The following is a 17,891-nucleotide window of genomic DNA, read 5'->3' on the forward strand; positions in this document are numbered from 1 at the left end:
TTTGCCTTCCTCTGTGTTCCAGCTGCCTTTGGAGCAGGTATAGTGTTGTATGCAATGGTCCAGTCTCTGTATGACAACATCCCGAAGGGAGAGAGGGCCCATTCCCAACTACCCCAAAGAGAGCAAAGACCATCTCCCAGGTGGCCCAAGCGAATTTTCCACACATCTCATTGTCCTTAATTGAGTCCAATGCCTGTTTCTGAACCTATCACAGATGAGGAAGATGGGATTACTCTTGGAGCAATTAGGCCCACTCCTGGAGCTGGGGGTGGGTTCCATTCCTTGGGGCACATGTGTTGCACAGGAGAAACAGTCTTAGAAATAAAATTGGGTGTGTGCGGTAAAGGCTAGAGGAGGGAGGCCTGGACACTAGCTAGGCAGTCACCAATGTGAAAGCGTCTGAGCTACAGCATTCGCATTTTTAATAGTCAAGTGAAAGGTGTAGTTAAACAGTCATTAATTTAGTAGCTGTGTATTGAGCTTGGGCATGCAGAGAGCCTGACTTGCCCAAGCACCTGGAGAAGGGACTTTGTTGACTCGACTTTCTCTAAACATTGTTGCCAAGAGACAGGGCTTCCTAGAACAAATCTGGTGGCTGAAGGGAAAAGGTGTTGAAAGGGTGGGGGCAGTGGAGGGCTACCCTTGCGGATTTAGGGGAGGGAATTTCCCCCAGAATGGGGAACCACGTGAGCTGGGCAGATGCCACAGAAAGTGTCTCTTGCAGTAATTTAAAAATTAACTCCATTACTCTCTATTTCTTAACTTCCTTCCAAAAAAAGTATACTATGGAAAAAGAAGGGGAAAAAGAGTAACTTTTCAGTAGAAAACCTTGACAAACACTCCTCCCTCCAGATGATCAAGGTCAACCTCAGTAGTCATAAATTTTGTTAATTAGTAGATAACTTTTATCTCTGTGATCTTCCTCCCAGGACCCCATACCCCAGTAAAACATAAGAAAAATATAAGGCAAGTTTCAATAAAGAAGCATCCTACAAAATTCCAGTACCCTTCAAAACTATCAAAGTCATCAAAAATAAGAAGAATCTAAGAAAATGTGACAACCAAGAGTCACCTAAAGAGACATGACAAATAAATGCAATGTGGTCTCCTAGAGAGAATTCTAGAGTAGAAAAAATGTCATTAGATAAAAGCTGAGGAAATCTGAATAAAGTATGGACTACAGAAAGGGGGATAGGGGTTCCCTGAGGCTAGAGGGGAATGAGAGTTAGTGTTTCATGGGTACAGAGTTTCCATTTAGGATGATGAAAAAGGTCTGGAGATGAACAGTGGTGATGGCTGCCCAATAATGTGAATGCACTTAATGCCACTGAACTGCACACTTAAAACTGGTTAAAATGGTAAGTTTTTACACTACATATATTTTATCAAAAGAAAAGTAATAATGTGTTATAATGGTGGTATTGCTCTATTGAGCAGTAGGTTTTATAAGCATCAGATGTGGTCTCTATTCCCAAGGAATTTCAATATAAATGTTGAGCATGAATAACAAGGTGGTGTAACTCTAAATGAAGGCTCAGGAAATGCTGGCTCATCAAGAACAGGGAGGCTTTCCAAAAAAAGTGTAACTTGGAATCCTTCTAGAAGAAAGAGAAGAATTTGGCTGAGAGAAGGTGTTGGTGGAGAAAGGCAACATTTGGATCCAACAAAATTCCGGGAAGAACTAGGCTTCTAACTGATTTTGGATTTGGATCAGCTTGAGTTGGATTCAAGCAGAGAGTATGGTTGACTAACTCCGACCAGCCTTGTGGCTACCACCGCCCTGCCCACACCTTTGTTTAAAAATATCTCCCCTGAATTACCCGAATTTGAGTAAGCGATCTCTGTCTTATTGGGACCCTGAGTGATACGTGGAATCAAATTATAAGCCACCAAATTTGGATTTAGCTTTGGACAAAAAACAAAATTAAAAAGGCAACTTCAGTAACATAACTTTTCATGAGAAATAATATGTTGGCATACAATTTGCAAACTCAGAAAGGCGCTGGTTTTTACCCTTGTTGGTAAGATGAGAGGACAGAGAGAGTAGATATAGGTCAGCCTTTCAGAGTAGAGAGCAGGATGGAAAAGAGTGGAAAGTGTATCTGGAAGGGCAGAGGGAAGCTATCCAGCACATTCCATAAGAAAAACACTACAGAAAGATTGTGAGTTCTGTCAATTGTGATACTTTTGGCTGTAAGAAATAGTAGAGTCAACTAATAGAAGTTTAAATAAGGGATTTACTATTTTTCAGTAAGTCCAAAAAAAAAAAGACAGTTTCTAGCATAAGGTAAATCCATGATTTCATGACACCCTCAAAAGCCAGGAGTGCTCCATCTCACTGGCATGAGAGCAAGGTCTCTCTGGACCACAAGATGGCTGCAGATGTTCCAGGTGCCACACACCAATCCAACAACATCTACTCAAGAATAAAGTGTTTTGCCCACATGGTTTTTTTTTCTTTTTTTTTTTTTTTAGTGAGAAAAATCTCTCCCAAACTCTCCAAATAGGATACCCTCAGATCTCATGAGCCAGAATTCAAGGCTAAACCATTCCCTAGCAATGCGATGGGGACTGTCACTTAAATTCTTCATGATTGACCTCTGGGATCGGGAAGGAGCCACAAATTCAAAGCTCTGTCAAGATTTCTGAGGGCTGTTGTCCAACATGCCTGTCTCTGGAGAGGATAATGTGACATTCTTTCCTCGAAAAAGAGACTTTCTTGTAGCTTCTCCCTCCTTCCCCCAAGAAATCCCCAAAGACAAGGTTAAATTTTTAGTGAGAGTAAGACTGGAGATTCCTCTCCCCTCTCTGCATCCCTGCCTTTAAGAAAGTAACTGATGGGGCTTTTTACTTAATCCTCCACTGCTTTCATTCATTCATTCACCAGATATTTGTTGAGAATTGACTATGTGTCCAAGTTTGGGGAATATGACAAAAAATAAGACAATGCCCCTGAATTCTAGAAGCTCACAAGCGATGTCAAGAGAGTGAGAGTGGGAAAGATTCTATATATGAAAAAAGAGCAGATGATTGCGTCAAAGATCGGCCACAGGCCTGCAGGGGCTACCTTCCATTCTGGAGAGCTCAGTGGGGCAAGGGCTACAAAGGAACCCCAGGAGACTGTTGCATACATGTGTGAGGTAAAAGTCCTTTGGAGTATAAATCTGTGGTTACAGAACAGAGGGAAATGGGGTCTAGAATGACTCCACATGCACCGAGTTCCTAAATGAACAATGCTCAGAATGACTATAATAATGACCAATGATGATGATGCTGACATGATGATGATGGCGACAACCCTGATTGATGACTGAGGTCCCTTTTAAAGACTGGTAGGTTAGTGTGGGTCTTCCCCGGACTACTCTTACAGTGCCACCTACAGGTGAACTAGGGAAAGGCCTGACCCTTTTAATCACTTGACCCAGAAACCCTGAGAAGCTCTTTGATGCTTTTTCAGCAGGATGTTGTTAAATATTGAGCTAAGGATTTGCAGTTGGATTTTCAGCCACACCAACATGGGCACTACCATCCTGTTTGAAAGGCTCCCACTTCAGAAATTGCACCACCCCACAAGTTAATGAGATTTTCTATACATAGTTTCTTCCAGTGTATAATTACTGGCCTGGCTCTATATTATTTCAGGATGGTGTCAGCAGCTGATTGCGGGACAGTCTGAATGCTCTGAAACGAGCTCGGCTGAGTCTGAGAATAGCTCAGCAAATTTAGGGCTGTGTGTGCATCATTTTTAAAGTCTATTGTTCAGCAGGACACTGAACATGGCAGATGCATGGTGGAGTCCAATTCAAAGAGCAAGCAACTGAGAAATCTGACTGGCTTCACAGTTCACTTGGAACTTCCTAAGCTGCTCATTCCTCGGTACCTACTTGCCACACTCAACTACCGGTGAACTATTGAGTTGGCTTAAGCGTAAGGGAAGCCTCGGGTCCTGGCATTGCTGAGTCCCTAACACTGTTACTGCTGCAGGCTCCTGTAGAGGAGGGAGCATTTATTCCCCACTTAAGGTTTCATTAAAGGGAGAGAACTCTTAGAGGGAGGGTATAGCTCAGTGGTAGAGTGCATGCTTAGCATGCATGAGATGCTGGGTTCAATCCCCAGTATCTCCTTTAAAAAAAAAAGAGGGAGGGACCCCTTTTTCATTCCCCTGGAGGCAAAAATATAGGAAGAATTTTTCTGGCCTGTTTTTCCTTCTTTACAAACTATTCCCTAGGGTACAGGAGTATGGTCTCTGATGGATGAGTTTGGGGAAAGGAATGAACATGAGTGACTGAGCCACCGTCACGCACTCTTTCTGCGTACTCCTGTTCTCAGGATGCGAGTCTTCTCCTCGTCCACATGATAAGCAACTTGCCTCTGCAGGGATGTCTGCACTTACCACGGGCAAGAGGTGTTGTCCTGACAATTTTCCCAATAATTAAGAAAGTAATGTAAATTCCACATTTTGATTTAACCCAAAAGTTGTAACTAGAGTGGGAGGATCGGGGCAAGGAAGCAGTACAACAAAGCTAAATACTTATGTCCCACAACAGGAAATTAACAGATATTGTCTAAAATTGATGAGTCAAAAGATGGCACCATATGTAATTCAAAAATAGAGGACAGAATAAATGCCAGAAGAAACTGTCATAAAGGGTTGCCAGTGGGAAGAAGAACCAAGAAGAGCAGGGAAATATGGGTGTATGATCTGCTCAGGTGACCGTGACAGAATCCCACAGATGCGGGAACTTCAACAACAGAGATGTATTTTCTCACAGTTCCGTGGGCTGGGAAGTTTCAGATCAAGGTGCCAGCCAATTCAGCTCCTGGTGAGGCTCTCTCCTGGCTTGTAGATGGCCACCTTCCCACTGTGTGCTCCCGTGGCCTTCCTGGAGTGCATGCACAAGGAAAGTGAAATCTTTCTGGTGTTTTGTTATAGGGCACTAATCTTATCAGATCAGGGCCCTACTCTTATGACCTCGTTTAACCTTAATTTCTTCTTTAAAGGTCCTATCTCCAAATATAGTCATGTTGGGGCATGAGGACTTCAACATATGAATTCTTAGCCCAGAGCAAAGAATTTCTGTGTTTTGTTAGCAAAGCTTTAAAAAGAAAAGAGTACACCTGGGAAGGAATTTGACCCAGCTAGATCATGGTGTTCTGCTGTCAGGCATAAACCAGATCACAAGGACACCAACATCAGCCAAGGTCATTCAAAGTGAGACAAAAGGAACCTACATCTAAACTATGTGTAAGGAAAGACAAAAACAGGGTTGCTCTGTACCCACAAAATACCAAACATTCCCTGCCTAGCCAACCACAGTGAGTGCTGCTTCTTCACCAGTCACAGCCTTATCCAAGTTCTCGTCCGCCCCGTCTAATATGATCAGACTGAGGTTGGAGAGACGAGGAAGGACTTTGATGGCAGACTTTAGTTGTCCATTGTGAGGGTTTAGGTTTCATCTAAAAGTGAGTGGAAGGAAGGCTGTAGAGACTGTGGGTTTGGATGATTCCAGATTACCTAACTTTTGTGTATTAAGATACCTCTGGTAAAAGATTAATTGATACAAAGATTTTGGTAGACTCTTAACACATTGAAAATACATGTACTCTACAACCTCGAAATTCCATTTCCAGTCTATACCATAGGGAAGCCACCACCCACTGGCACAAGGAAACTCATAGAGGGATGTGCGCTGCAGTAATGTTGAAGTAACAGGGAAAGTGATGCATGAAGTAAGGCACACCCGCTGTGCAGCTGTTAAACAGAATGAACTAGATCCAGCTGTATGAATATGGATATGTTTGGAAAACAATGCTGAGTGGAAAAATCTACATGCTGATCAAGATAAATAACACCACTTACGTAAATTGAAAGCAAAAACCTACTCACCAAACTGTTGTATATATTGGTTGCAAATACATAAATACGTCAAAAGAAGATAAAGAATTGAACAAATACCTACAAAACTCATAATAGTGGTGACAGAAACATGAATGGGACAAGAGGTCAAATGTCACTTAAGGCTCGTCTGCAATATTTAATTTCGTTAAAAAACAAAGTGACAAATATAACAAAAATCTTCTGTGTTAATTCCAGAGGGTTAGAAACCAGTGCCCTTTCTACTATTCTTTCCGCCTTTCTATCCATGTAAGAAATAGCTCATCTGTTCTGCAGCAATTAGCTGGAGCAAAAGGAAAGTCATTTTGCATATTTATGGCCAGATGAGATTATTTTGCCTTGAGAAGAGAAAATCAGACCTCTGTTTTGAACTCAAGAAGAAGATTAAAATGTTTTCCTGCCTTTGTGTGGGTAAAATAGGCCTCTTTGAATTCACGAGGCCTCCGTGCCTTTGGGCCTCCTGGTAACATGCTTCCACAGCCTCGGAGGCAGCGCCAATGTGCATTTCATTATTTTACGTAAAGAGGTCTGTTCACACAGCCCTTCCATCTACAGCCAATCAATTAATTTAAAAGAAAATCTCTCCCTGGGATGAGATCCAAGCCCTGAGATATCCTGTGGGCTGAGAACTTGAAAGTTTAAACCAAAATACTGATTTCAGCTTCTGATCCATTGGTTTCAATCAGCCAGGGGGCCTAGATGAGAACCAGTCTCATCGGTTGTGAAGACTAGAAATAAGCAAAGTTAGTTACATTTTCACCACCAGGTAATCACAGGTACCTCCTGCTGGTGCCTCAGGGAGAGGCCAGCTTGAGGTGGGGAGATAGGGTGGGTCCATTTCTTCTGTCTAAGAGGCATTTTTGCAAATCTTAGAATTTATTTCTTTCTTTCTTTTCTTTTTTTTGGAATTCATTTCTTTAGAGCCTTCTGAACATGTATCCAATTCCAATTTATACTGATGTTACAAATCTGACCTCACATTCCTTTAGTTTATCTCAGCCACATTTCTACCAGATCTTAAGTTTCTTTATGCTAAGATTTCAACCTCTGGGCCAGCCCTCCAAGGGGAAAAGGGAAATTGATCTTGTGATCTCACCCCTACCCTTAAGTCTTTGCCTCCCAGCTCAGCAGAAAGGAAAAAAAAAAGGAAGAAAAAATTTCCTTTCTCTTCTCTGTGGCAAGTGAGACATTTACTCAACACTTGAGTAGGAGAAACTTGCCATTTTTCTCTTTTTCTAAGTCAAATAAATTACTTAGAGTCCCACTGGCCACCCCCTCCCAAGGCTGGAGAGGAGAGGTCAGGAGAGGAACTCTCCACGGTTCATGGAATTAGGTAAGAATCCTGGGGTCGGAAACCAGGAGAGGGGCTGGTCCAGGGCATTCACGTCATTGCCGGGGCTCCCTCTGGAATGCCGCCGGGATCTTCTCAGTGAGCAGACCCAGGGGTCTCTCTCCTGCTCAGCCTGTGCCCAGAATCCTCCCCAGAACCCCCAGCTGCTGCCAGCCTTAGTCAGCCACAGTGATGCCCATTTTAAAATATATCAGCAGGTACATTCCTCCAGGAAAGAATCCTGCCAGCTGTTTCTATAGACCCTGGGATGCCACCTGACCTCCACTTCCACATCCTCCACCTCTCCATTCCTCTCCTGGTGAGGGGAAAGCTTTCGTTTCTCATGACTTTTGAGACTACAGACAAATAAAATAACCATGAATGATTAAATGACATCCCCAAAAACAAAATTTATTTTTTAAATGTCTTGACTCTCTTTTTTCCCAGACTTCCACACCAAAGGTGATCAATGAAACAGATTTAAATGTTGAAATACAGGTATAAAGAAACCTCACTTATTTTAATGGCATATACTTTGCAGATTTTAATGTGCTCATATCTATCCTTGCCTTCTTTTTATGACTGCAACTCGGCTTTGCCCATCACCCCACGCCTGACACCCCCCAAACAAGGAAGAATGCCACAGTTATGAGGCTATCGTGGAGTATGCTAGATTGTGTTCCTACTGAAGGAAATCGTTGTCAGACATCAATGCTTTATTATAAACATAAATAACTCGTGGCATGCCTGACCGGCAAGTAGCAGTTGAGAACTAATTCTACTGCATTTCTGCTTCGTTATTATTTCAAACTTTCTCACTCCCTAGAGCCAAACCCAAACCTGTTTCTCCTTCCGCGTTCCCCATGGGCCCCCACCTCCCTTCGTTTCCTGCTGGGCTAGAGTCCCATCCTTTCTCCAGCTCTAAAATTCCCATCTGACCAAGTCACTCTCTTGTGACTGTTTACTGCCTTGAGAATAAAATCCTCATACAGCGTCATGCCAGGAAAGAGGTCTGGGTGCCTGCCCTCCCCTCTTCCCCACGCACAGCAAGCTCCAATCAGCCAAGATTCTCCTAAATGCCCTCTACTGCCTGACAGCCTTCGTCCTTCCCACAGCGTGATGCTGCCTGGAAGATCACTTCCTCTGCCTCTGACTTCCCTATTCTCTGACCCCAAGGTCACCTTTGCTAATTCAGAGTGTTAATGCAGGTGGCCTCTCAGGACAAACGGCTTCGGGTCAAGCCATCTTACACCTCTGTGTGACCTTGAGCAAGACACTTAATCTCTCTGTGTCTTAATGTCCTTAACTGTAAAATGGAGATAACGATATGCTAAATTATGTTAATTAAATTAGCAATGGTTGATTAATTAAAATAATAATATTGCTTATTCACAGGGTGGTGATATGAATTAAATTAGCTAATACTAAAAAGTACTTGGAGCAATGACCAGCACGTGGGAAAACCACACAAACAGCTCAAGTTTGATCTCTGAGCAGTCTCCCCTCACTCCTCCAGATTGCCTCCAGCATCTCCCGGTATTGTGTTTGCTTAGCATGAGACAGCGGGTCCTTCAGCTCAGTGACTTCTTTGTCACTAGCTCTGTGCCCATAGAAGCTCATATTACAGCAAAAACAGCACAGATGTTGGAGTTCAGCCAAACCTCGGGTTTCCAACCCCCGCTGCACATTAGAATGACCTGGGGAGATTTTAACACGCTGCCCAGCCGGCCAGACAACCTAGGGCAGGATCTCAAAGGGTGGAGCTCTGACTTCAGTACTTTCAAAAACTTTCCCCAGGTGACACTAACATTCAGGCAAGATTAGGAACCACTGAACTAAATAAACCCAGGCTTAAATCTCAACTTATCCTCACTTACTAGCTCTAGGACCTTGGGCAAGTGACTAAAACTGCCCAAGTCTATTTCACATCTGTTAGATGTGGAGAGAAACATCTAACTGCAGTAGTCACATTCAGAGAGTTGCCCACACCTTGTTCACAAATACCTGGAAGACACAACCACCCTGCTCATTCTCCCGCCTCCTCCATCCCCTTCACAAACACCCGATAGACACCGTGAGATCAGAATGTTCATTTCCCTTTCTTCCACCCTGCCAAACATCACAAATGTCTTGATTCCCTCCACCAACATTCACAACGCCTGGTGGGCAGTCGCCTCCTACAGACAGAGCAACGTCCTCCCTACCTATGGTAGCAACCACACCATTCCCTTGCCTTTCTGGTGCTGGGGCCATAATACTCCTATTTGGATGTCTTGTTGATTCTCCTTAGCTGCCCACACATTCGTAAATAATCCTTTTATTAAAATGCCCCAAAGCCCACTGGCATGTGCCATCTGTAATCCTGCCATGATTACAATAGGGGCACCAATCATACTAAAGAAAGAGAAGAAATCAGAAAAAGAAAAAGCAAGTGGAATATATGGTTAAATATTGAGAAAAGTAGAAACAAAACACACACATAAACGCACCCTCCTAAATCTTATCTTTACTTGCAAAATTCCCCCAAGGAGCCCTAGAAAGCTTGAAAAAGTATGCTAGGTATCTATAGCTCACTATTTGAAAACACACACACACACGCACACAGCACACCAAATTTTATTCCATGTTTCTCTGAGACTTTGTCTCAGACCTTTCTTTTTTCTGATTCCTTATATTCTTTCCTTCACAGCCTTCTTGTTCCTTTCACGATGGCATGAATCGTCTAATAGGATCACTGTAAAGATTAAGATACACCATGTAAATAACATACCTCCTGGTAACAGTGTGGTGGGAGAGGCCAGGGCTCTGGGGCCAGTGTACACCTAAATCTGAATCCCACTGCTGGTTCTGTAACTAGGACAAGCTGTATATTGCCTCTGAAAATGGGGTATGAATTCTTATCTCATTGGGTTGTTGTGAAAGGCTACATCATGATCATTATAATCGTTACCATTTCTGAGTGCCTTTGTGTGTCACACAATGTGATATGTACTTTATATGCATTATCTCATTGAATTCTTGCAAAAACCCTATGAAGTAGGTGCTATTTTTAACCCTTATTTTACATGTGAGGAAGCTGAGGATCTGGGAGGTTAAGTAATTTGCCGGAGGTCAAACAGCTAGTCAATAACAGCATTAGGCAATAGTGTATGATGTAAGGTGCCTGGAGTGCCAATTAGGTACATAGTAATGATGTCCTCTGATATTTTGATAATGGTTAATTTTCCTCTCCCACCCCCCCAAAAAAAACCAGACAAACAAACAAACAAACAAACAAAAAACCAAGATGAATTCAGGATAATCTCAAGCAGTTTCTAAGTGAAGTAATTATACCACTTTTCTCCTACTTCAATAGTCGAGAATTCAAAGTTTTCCCATCTGGAAATTAAAAATGGGTATAATGCCCAGTATTTCCACTCCTACAAATTTTCCCAATAGGCAGCCTTATTCTTAATAGTCTAAAATTGCCATCTCTCGTGAGACTATCCCCTTCTCTCGTGAGACTGGCACCTTCTTCTCCAGGGAGAATTACCCCATCACTCGGGGGAACAAACCCTTAATAAAATAAAACCAAATAGTCTAAAACTGGAAACTACCCAAATGTCCATCAATAGAAAATGGGCAAAGGAACTGCAGTAGATCCATACAATGCGAAACTACTCAGCAATAAGAAGGAGTGAACTGCTGATCACATAACAACAGCTCAGAAGCAAGCCAAATTAATCTATGTTGCTGGAAACCAGAAAGTAGTTGCCGGGGTTGGGGTTGAGGGATAGACTAGAGACAGGCGTGGGGGAAATTTCTAGGGCGATAGAAATGTACATTTTTTTTCAGGTTTGTGTACACAGTTACAATTGTCAAAACTCATCTGATTGATCACTGAAGATCTGTGTATCTGTACATAAATTATACTACAATAAAAATAAATTTTTTCATTTTTCAGTTTTATTAGGTAGACTTGTTACAATTTGACTGCACATATACAATATATTGTACGTAAATACATACATACAATATACTGCACTTATTTTTTAAATTTACATCTATGCACTGTTCATTGTTTCTAAGAACAGTTTAGAGGTTTAGCTCTTTAAACTTACATAGTTATCAAAAATAATTTTAAACTTCCAAACAAAAATAGTGATTGCAACAGTTTCAGGTGCATTCTGGGTAAACCAAATGCCTCGGTAGTTGCATCTTTTAGATGCTTTGCCTCGCAAGCAATACAAATCCAACAGAAAAATGGCTGAGACAGTAAGGAATTTTGTTCGTTCTTAAAACCAGAGATTCCAGACCCATTTCTCTAAATTGAAGAAAATTGAGAATGAATAGCCAATAGAGCAAGAATGATAATTGACCCAAAAATGTACCCAAAATTCCAAGTCTCTTATAATTGAGGAAATCCAAATTAAAACAAGAAGGAAGCATTTTTTTCACCAAGTAAATTTACAAAGATGAGGAGGACGGGCAACACTACAGGAAGGGATTTTCAGACTGGAAGTCGTTCTTTGTATTTTTCTACTTTCATACCTACAGCTTTTCTGCTAGAGCTATAACATTGGTACAAACTTTTTGGAAGAAAGTTGGGCAGTAAGTATCAAAAGTTAAAAATGTAGACCCTTTGTCCCAACAATTCCTTTTCTAGAACTAGGTAATAAAGAAATTATCAGGGATGTGAGTGTATTTGCATGGACGAAGTTATTCATCACCATGCTGTAAGTGAAAAAATTATAAACAATCTAAATGTCCCACAATAAAGAATTATAATAATATGTAGTCATAAAAAATCATGTTTCAGAAGAGTATTTTGTAATAACATTGGGAAATAGATACAATATAACAAGTTTTTAAAAGCCGCAAAATTGTGTATAATGTGATGCTTCTAAAAAATATGCATGCATGTTTGAGGGGGAAAGGATGGTGGAAGGATAAATACAAAATGGTAACCCTGCCTGTCCCACAGTATTGGGATTAAAGAAAATTTTCTTCCCTTCTTTCTTTCTTTTTTTTTTTTTTTTTGTGCATGTTTTCAAGTTTTCTGCTATGAATATTTATTCCTAATAATGGAAAAACAGGAAAAAAAATTGCTTTTAAAAGAATCTCACAGGGGAGTGTGTAGCTCAGTGGTAAACTGAGTGATTAGCATGCATGAGATCCTGGGTTCAATTCCCAGTACCTCCATTTAAAAAAAACCTAATAATAAATAAATAAATATACCTAATTACTTACCCCTCTCCAAAAATCAGCATAATATAATATATATATTTAAGAAAGAAGAAGAATCTCATAATGTTTAAGACTTTTGTCAAATTCTCCTTTACCTGGGGGTAGGATGTAGCTCAGCGGTGGAGTGTATGCATAGCACGCACGAGATCCTGGGTTCAATCCCCAGTACCTCCATTAAAATAAATAATTAAATAAACCTGATTGCCTCCCCGTGCCAAATATAAATAAATAAATAATTTTTTTTAAATTCTCCTTTACCTTAATCCAAAATTACAAAAAGAAATAAGGCTTAAAATAAGACAACAATGTATTTTTAGGTTATATCTGACAGTTTATTAGGACAAGGTTCAATTCTTACTACTACCCCCATCCTCTAGTGCCACCCTTTCTAACTTTACCTGGTCTAACTAGATATGTCTAGTCTTCCCATCTCAAGTCTTATCTACATCCTCAAATTCATGGTCCATTCTCCTGCCAACATTTTATCTTCTTTTTAAAATAAGTTATTTGCTTGTTCCTTAAAATGAGTGAGATACCCATTGCTATAAAAATCCAAAATGTAAAACAGGTAACTATGCATTTAAAGTTTTACATAGATGTTATGTTCTTAACTTTTGATATAAATGGCCACCCTACTTCCTATAGTGCAGCTCAGCTTTCCAGCTGTCTCTTAATTTATTCAAATAAGGAGTTTTCTTTCCTATTTATTTTTGTTCACAGGTAGTTTTAGGATACTGGAGAAAAACTCTCTTACTCTGCTATTTTTAACACAGATATGTCATCTTTGTAGATTTTTATACATATATCTTTAGAAAACACAGAATAATTGTTGTTTTTTAATTGTTGCGTAAAAAATAGAGTGCAAAACCTTGCATATCTTCAAGATGTTTCATAATCAGGCCCCAGGCTGTTTCTGTCCTTCATCTTCTGCTCCTTCCTCCAGCACTTTTGCACTGGCCACAAGACAGCTTAGTACAAATCATCCACGGTAAATGTGTTCTGGTCTCCTGAAATCCATAACATGTACAGATTATTAAAGGATGCTAGTCAAATCTGACCAATATAATCAAGATTAAAAACAAGATTTAGGGATAAGAGAGAAAAGAGATTATTGAAGCATGATCAGAGCTGTTACGGAGAAAATATTTGACAAGATAAAACCAAGTTCTCTCCTGAAGACATCGGGATGTAGAAACTGGAAAGTCCTAGATTTTGCAGATAAAAACAAATTTCTCCGTTTTGAAAACTCCCATATTAATCTGAGGCCCTCTTTTTTAAAAAGGAAATGCTTTTTTTTTTTTAAATTACATCATGCATACAGATAAGTGCCTAAATCATACGTTCACAGCTCAGTGAGTTTTCACAAAAGGAGCCAACATTTGTAATCCCCACCCTGATCAAGAAACAGAAAGTGACCAGGCAGCCCTGGTAGGGCTGCCTTCCGGGCATTGCAGAAGCCTCCAATATCCTAACTGCTGATCGTACAATGTACTCTTTCGTGTTGGGCTTTTTTTAACTGAACATTAATTTTGTGAGATTTTTCCATGCAGCTGTGCACAGAGGTAGGTTTTTTGCTTTCTTCCTGCATAGCACTCCATTGTATGAGTATCAGAATTAACTTATCTATTCTACCATTGATGGAAATGTAGATATTATCAGTTAATGATTACCACAAATATGCTGCTATATACATAATTTTACACGTCTTTTAGTGATTATATACACCTTTCTATTGTATATACCTGGGAGCAGAGCTACAGGATAATGAAGTCTACTTGCCCACGAGGCCTAGGGCCAATGTCCGAATTAAGCACATGGCAGAAATGTCATACTTAAGACACTACTTCAGTTTTCCAAAGTCACTGTACTGGGAGACTCTTCTGGAAGGATGTTATGCTTATGGTGAATTTGCATTAAGAACTTTGGTGTCTTTATTACTCCAGGGGCTGTAATAAACCAGATCAAAATATAGAAGCTTAAAACAACTATTTAGCTGCTGTGATTCATGATTCTGTAAGTCAGCAATTTGGGTGGCTGAACCAATCAGCTTTTCTGCTAGGGTCATTATCTGGCAGCTCGACTAGGGTCAGTGGGATAAAATGTCCCCACTTATGTCTTGGCTGAGCTATATGAACCCAGCAGGCCAGCTTGTGCTTTTCACATAGGGCAGCACTCCAAAAGGATGAGCGCTAAAGCTGTATTACTCCCCGAGTCCTCAGCTAGGAGCCGTACCTCGTCACTTCTGTTACATTCTGTAGGTCAAAGCAAGTCACAAGGTCAGTCCACGTTCAAAGACAGAATGATAGACTCCACTTCTGGATGAGAAAGCCAGTACAACACTATGCCCTCTTCTTTTTTTTCAAGTTACCATCATCTCCCCGCTGACCACAATGATTTATTTTCCTCTCACATGCAAAATATGCTCACCCCTACCCCAGTAACCCCACCTGTGTCATCCAGTTACGGGATCCTGCTCAAGTCTACAATCTCATCACCGGTGTCAGGTCCAAATGAGGTTCCCTAGGTACCCATCCTCAGGTGTGGCTCCTCTCAATTTGGACAACTGCACAACAAAAAGACAAATTTTCCACCCCCACCCTCCCAAAATACATTAGTAAGCAGAATAATCACAGTTGAATAATCCTATTCAAGAATAGAGGTTGGGAGGTGTGCAGAAGTCACTGTTCTGTGGCAGTTCTAAAATACAGCTGGGCATGTTTCCAGGCCCCCCTAAACCAGAGGGAGAAATGGTCTCTTGATCAGGGTCCACTGCTGCCCCCTGCATATTAAACCATCTCTTCTGGAAGACTCTTGGCTCAGCCCTCTGAGACAAATTTACTTTTCCATCAGAAATGGCCCATTTTGCAGCTGAGTAGCTTTTTCAGTCCGCCTCCGAGAGAGTCCAGGTGGCACTGCCTTAAAACCTTCAATGATCTTAAGTATGACATCACTGCCATGTGCTTAATTTGGACATTGGTCCCAGGCCTCATTTCATCTTGAGAATATTATTTGCTGTGGACCTAGGAAGAATAAACTGTTTTATTTTGCACCCCAGCAAATCTTGGATACCTTATATTTTCTCTAAATTCTGCTTGCAAATTAAACAGTTGCATTTTGACCTCACCTGTCTCTTCCTATATCTTATCATATGCATTGGGGACCAACAAACTGACACTTACAATATTGTCCCTGGGGATTCCTTTAGCCAAATCCAAAAGCTTATTAGTAGCATTTCCTATCTTGAGGATCGTCTGTTATAAATCGTCTTTTATTACAGACGACAGTTTTGCAAATTGTGCTGGCCCTACATAATGCTGCTTGCCTTTTACCCAGATTGCTGGTGTAGTTTCCTCACTGCTTTTCTATCCCCACAGTCAGTTTTCCACTAATTCAGCCCCTCCTAAAAGTTTTCTCATTACTATCTACTTTCCTTCCGGGGCAAGATTGTTTATTCAGCTGGTTACCTTGAGCAATGGGGTAATATCTCCCCAGGGACAAGGAGCAGGCTTGCCTACTGCTTGCTCTAAAAGCAGTGGATTCCCCAAGCTCAATGTTTCTCAGCTGCATCTCAAACCCGCTGCGTGGAGAGCATTCATCTGGGCCATATCACATCATCCCCACAGGACTTCCGGGCAAAGAGAACTGAAGCAAATATGCTGATGAACATGCTGCCTGCTCTGCCATGAATAATAAAAGTCCTGTATCTCAGTCCCAGGAATCTTTGTCTGTTGTCAGCACTCATGAAACTGCAACGGACTCACTTATTAGCTTGTAAGTAGGCAAAAATCAAATCCGAGAAGGCATCTCCATCTCCAGAAGGCATTCTCGGTTTAATTTTCAATCAAACTTGAGTTAACACCACCAAAATCTGGCCATGATCTGACGAAAGTATCACTTTCCAAAGATAAAATTGGAAGCAGAAAAAATTTTTTTTCAAAGTTCAAAATTATATCAGAATTCAGAACTTGAAGCAAGTCCTATTGACATCTCTGTGCTCATGTCTCCAGAGCTGGCCTAGCCTCAGATCAAGGGAAATAGTGCAGCATTGTTGAAAATTGGGTAGTCTCTTCAAGGAAATTTTATCTTTTAGGTCATTTATCAATCTAGCAACAGGAAAAGTCCAACAACTGGCCAACTCCTATGGTTTATATAATTTCTAAACAAACGTAGTCATCTTTAACTCTGTGATTCCCAAATATGTCTGTCTCCCAAATATGTCTACCTTAGAAAATAAGTCAAAGGAAGAATGGGGATATTAGAAGAAAAAAAAAAGATAAATATCAATGTCATTCATACAAGAAAGACAAATACTGTATGGTATCCCTTAGATGTGGAATCTAAAAAAGTCAAATTTATAGAAGCAGAGAGGAGATTTGTGACACCAGGGGTTGGGCAGAACTGGGATCAAAGGGTACAAACTTCCAGTTATAAAGATGAATAGATCTTAAGAATTCAATCTGGGGATCGAATGTACATCTTGATGAATATAGTTAACAAAATATATTGTATACTTGAAAGTTGCCAAGAAAGTAGATCTTAAGTTTTCTCGCCACAAGGAAAAAAAATAACTATAGGAGGTGATGGATGTGTTAACTAACTTTATTGTGGCAATCATTTCACTATAAATACACATAACAAGTCATCACGTTGCACATGTAACACGTTATATGTCAATTATATCTCAATAAAGCTGGGGGGGATTCATACAGCACCTATCATACGCTAAGGAACTATAAAAAGTTACTTTGTTGACATTGATGTGAAACTTTATTGTAACTGTTGCTGCATCTTTCTTAGATATAGGAATCTAATTTCTTTGATTTTGAACTTCTAACCTCCAGAACTGTGAGACACTACATTTCTGTTGTGTAAGCCCCTCAGTTGGTGATACTTTGTGACAGCGGCTTTACAAAATGGATACAAGACACTGTGCCAAATTTCCTCTATCTGTCCTGTCTTTTTCTTTTCTGATCAAAGTAAGACGCAGCACCGAAGTATGACCAGTAACACCTTCCTGCCCCACCGTCCCCTCTCTCACTGCACCCAAAGGAGCCTTTTAAAGGACTCTTCACTTTCCACTTCTTCAAAGCCCTTTCCAACTACCTGGAAAAGAGGTACTGAGTTTCTCCTTTTTACGCAGATTTTTCTGATATGAATGTTCACCTCTGCAGTATCTGAAATTCCTATGCTATGCATATGTGCAATGAATTTTTTTTCCTGTGTTTAAACTACTCCATGTCAGTTTGCTTTGGAAGGAGGTTTGATTTTCAGAAGCCTGTCTTACAGGGAGGTGCTGTGTTCACATGAAAACAGTACAGGCTTCATACCAGGCACACCTGATACCCTATGCTACCTGCCACTAGCCAGGTGACCTCAGTGTCTTACTCGTGGTTGCCCTATTGGGGGGGGGGGGTAGTAATTAGGTTTTTTTTAACTTTT

The sequence above is a fragment of the Camelus bactrianus genome, chromosome 14 (genome assembly GCF_048773025.1).
Source record: "Camelus bactrianus isolate YW-2024 breed Bactrian camel chromosome 14, ASM4877302v1, whole genome shotgun sequence".
In the NCBI taxonomy this organism is placed as follows: domain Eukaryota; kingdom Metazoa; phylum Chordata; class Mammalia; order Artiodactyla; family Camelidae; genus Camelus; species Camelus bactrianus.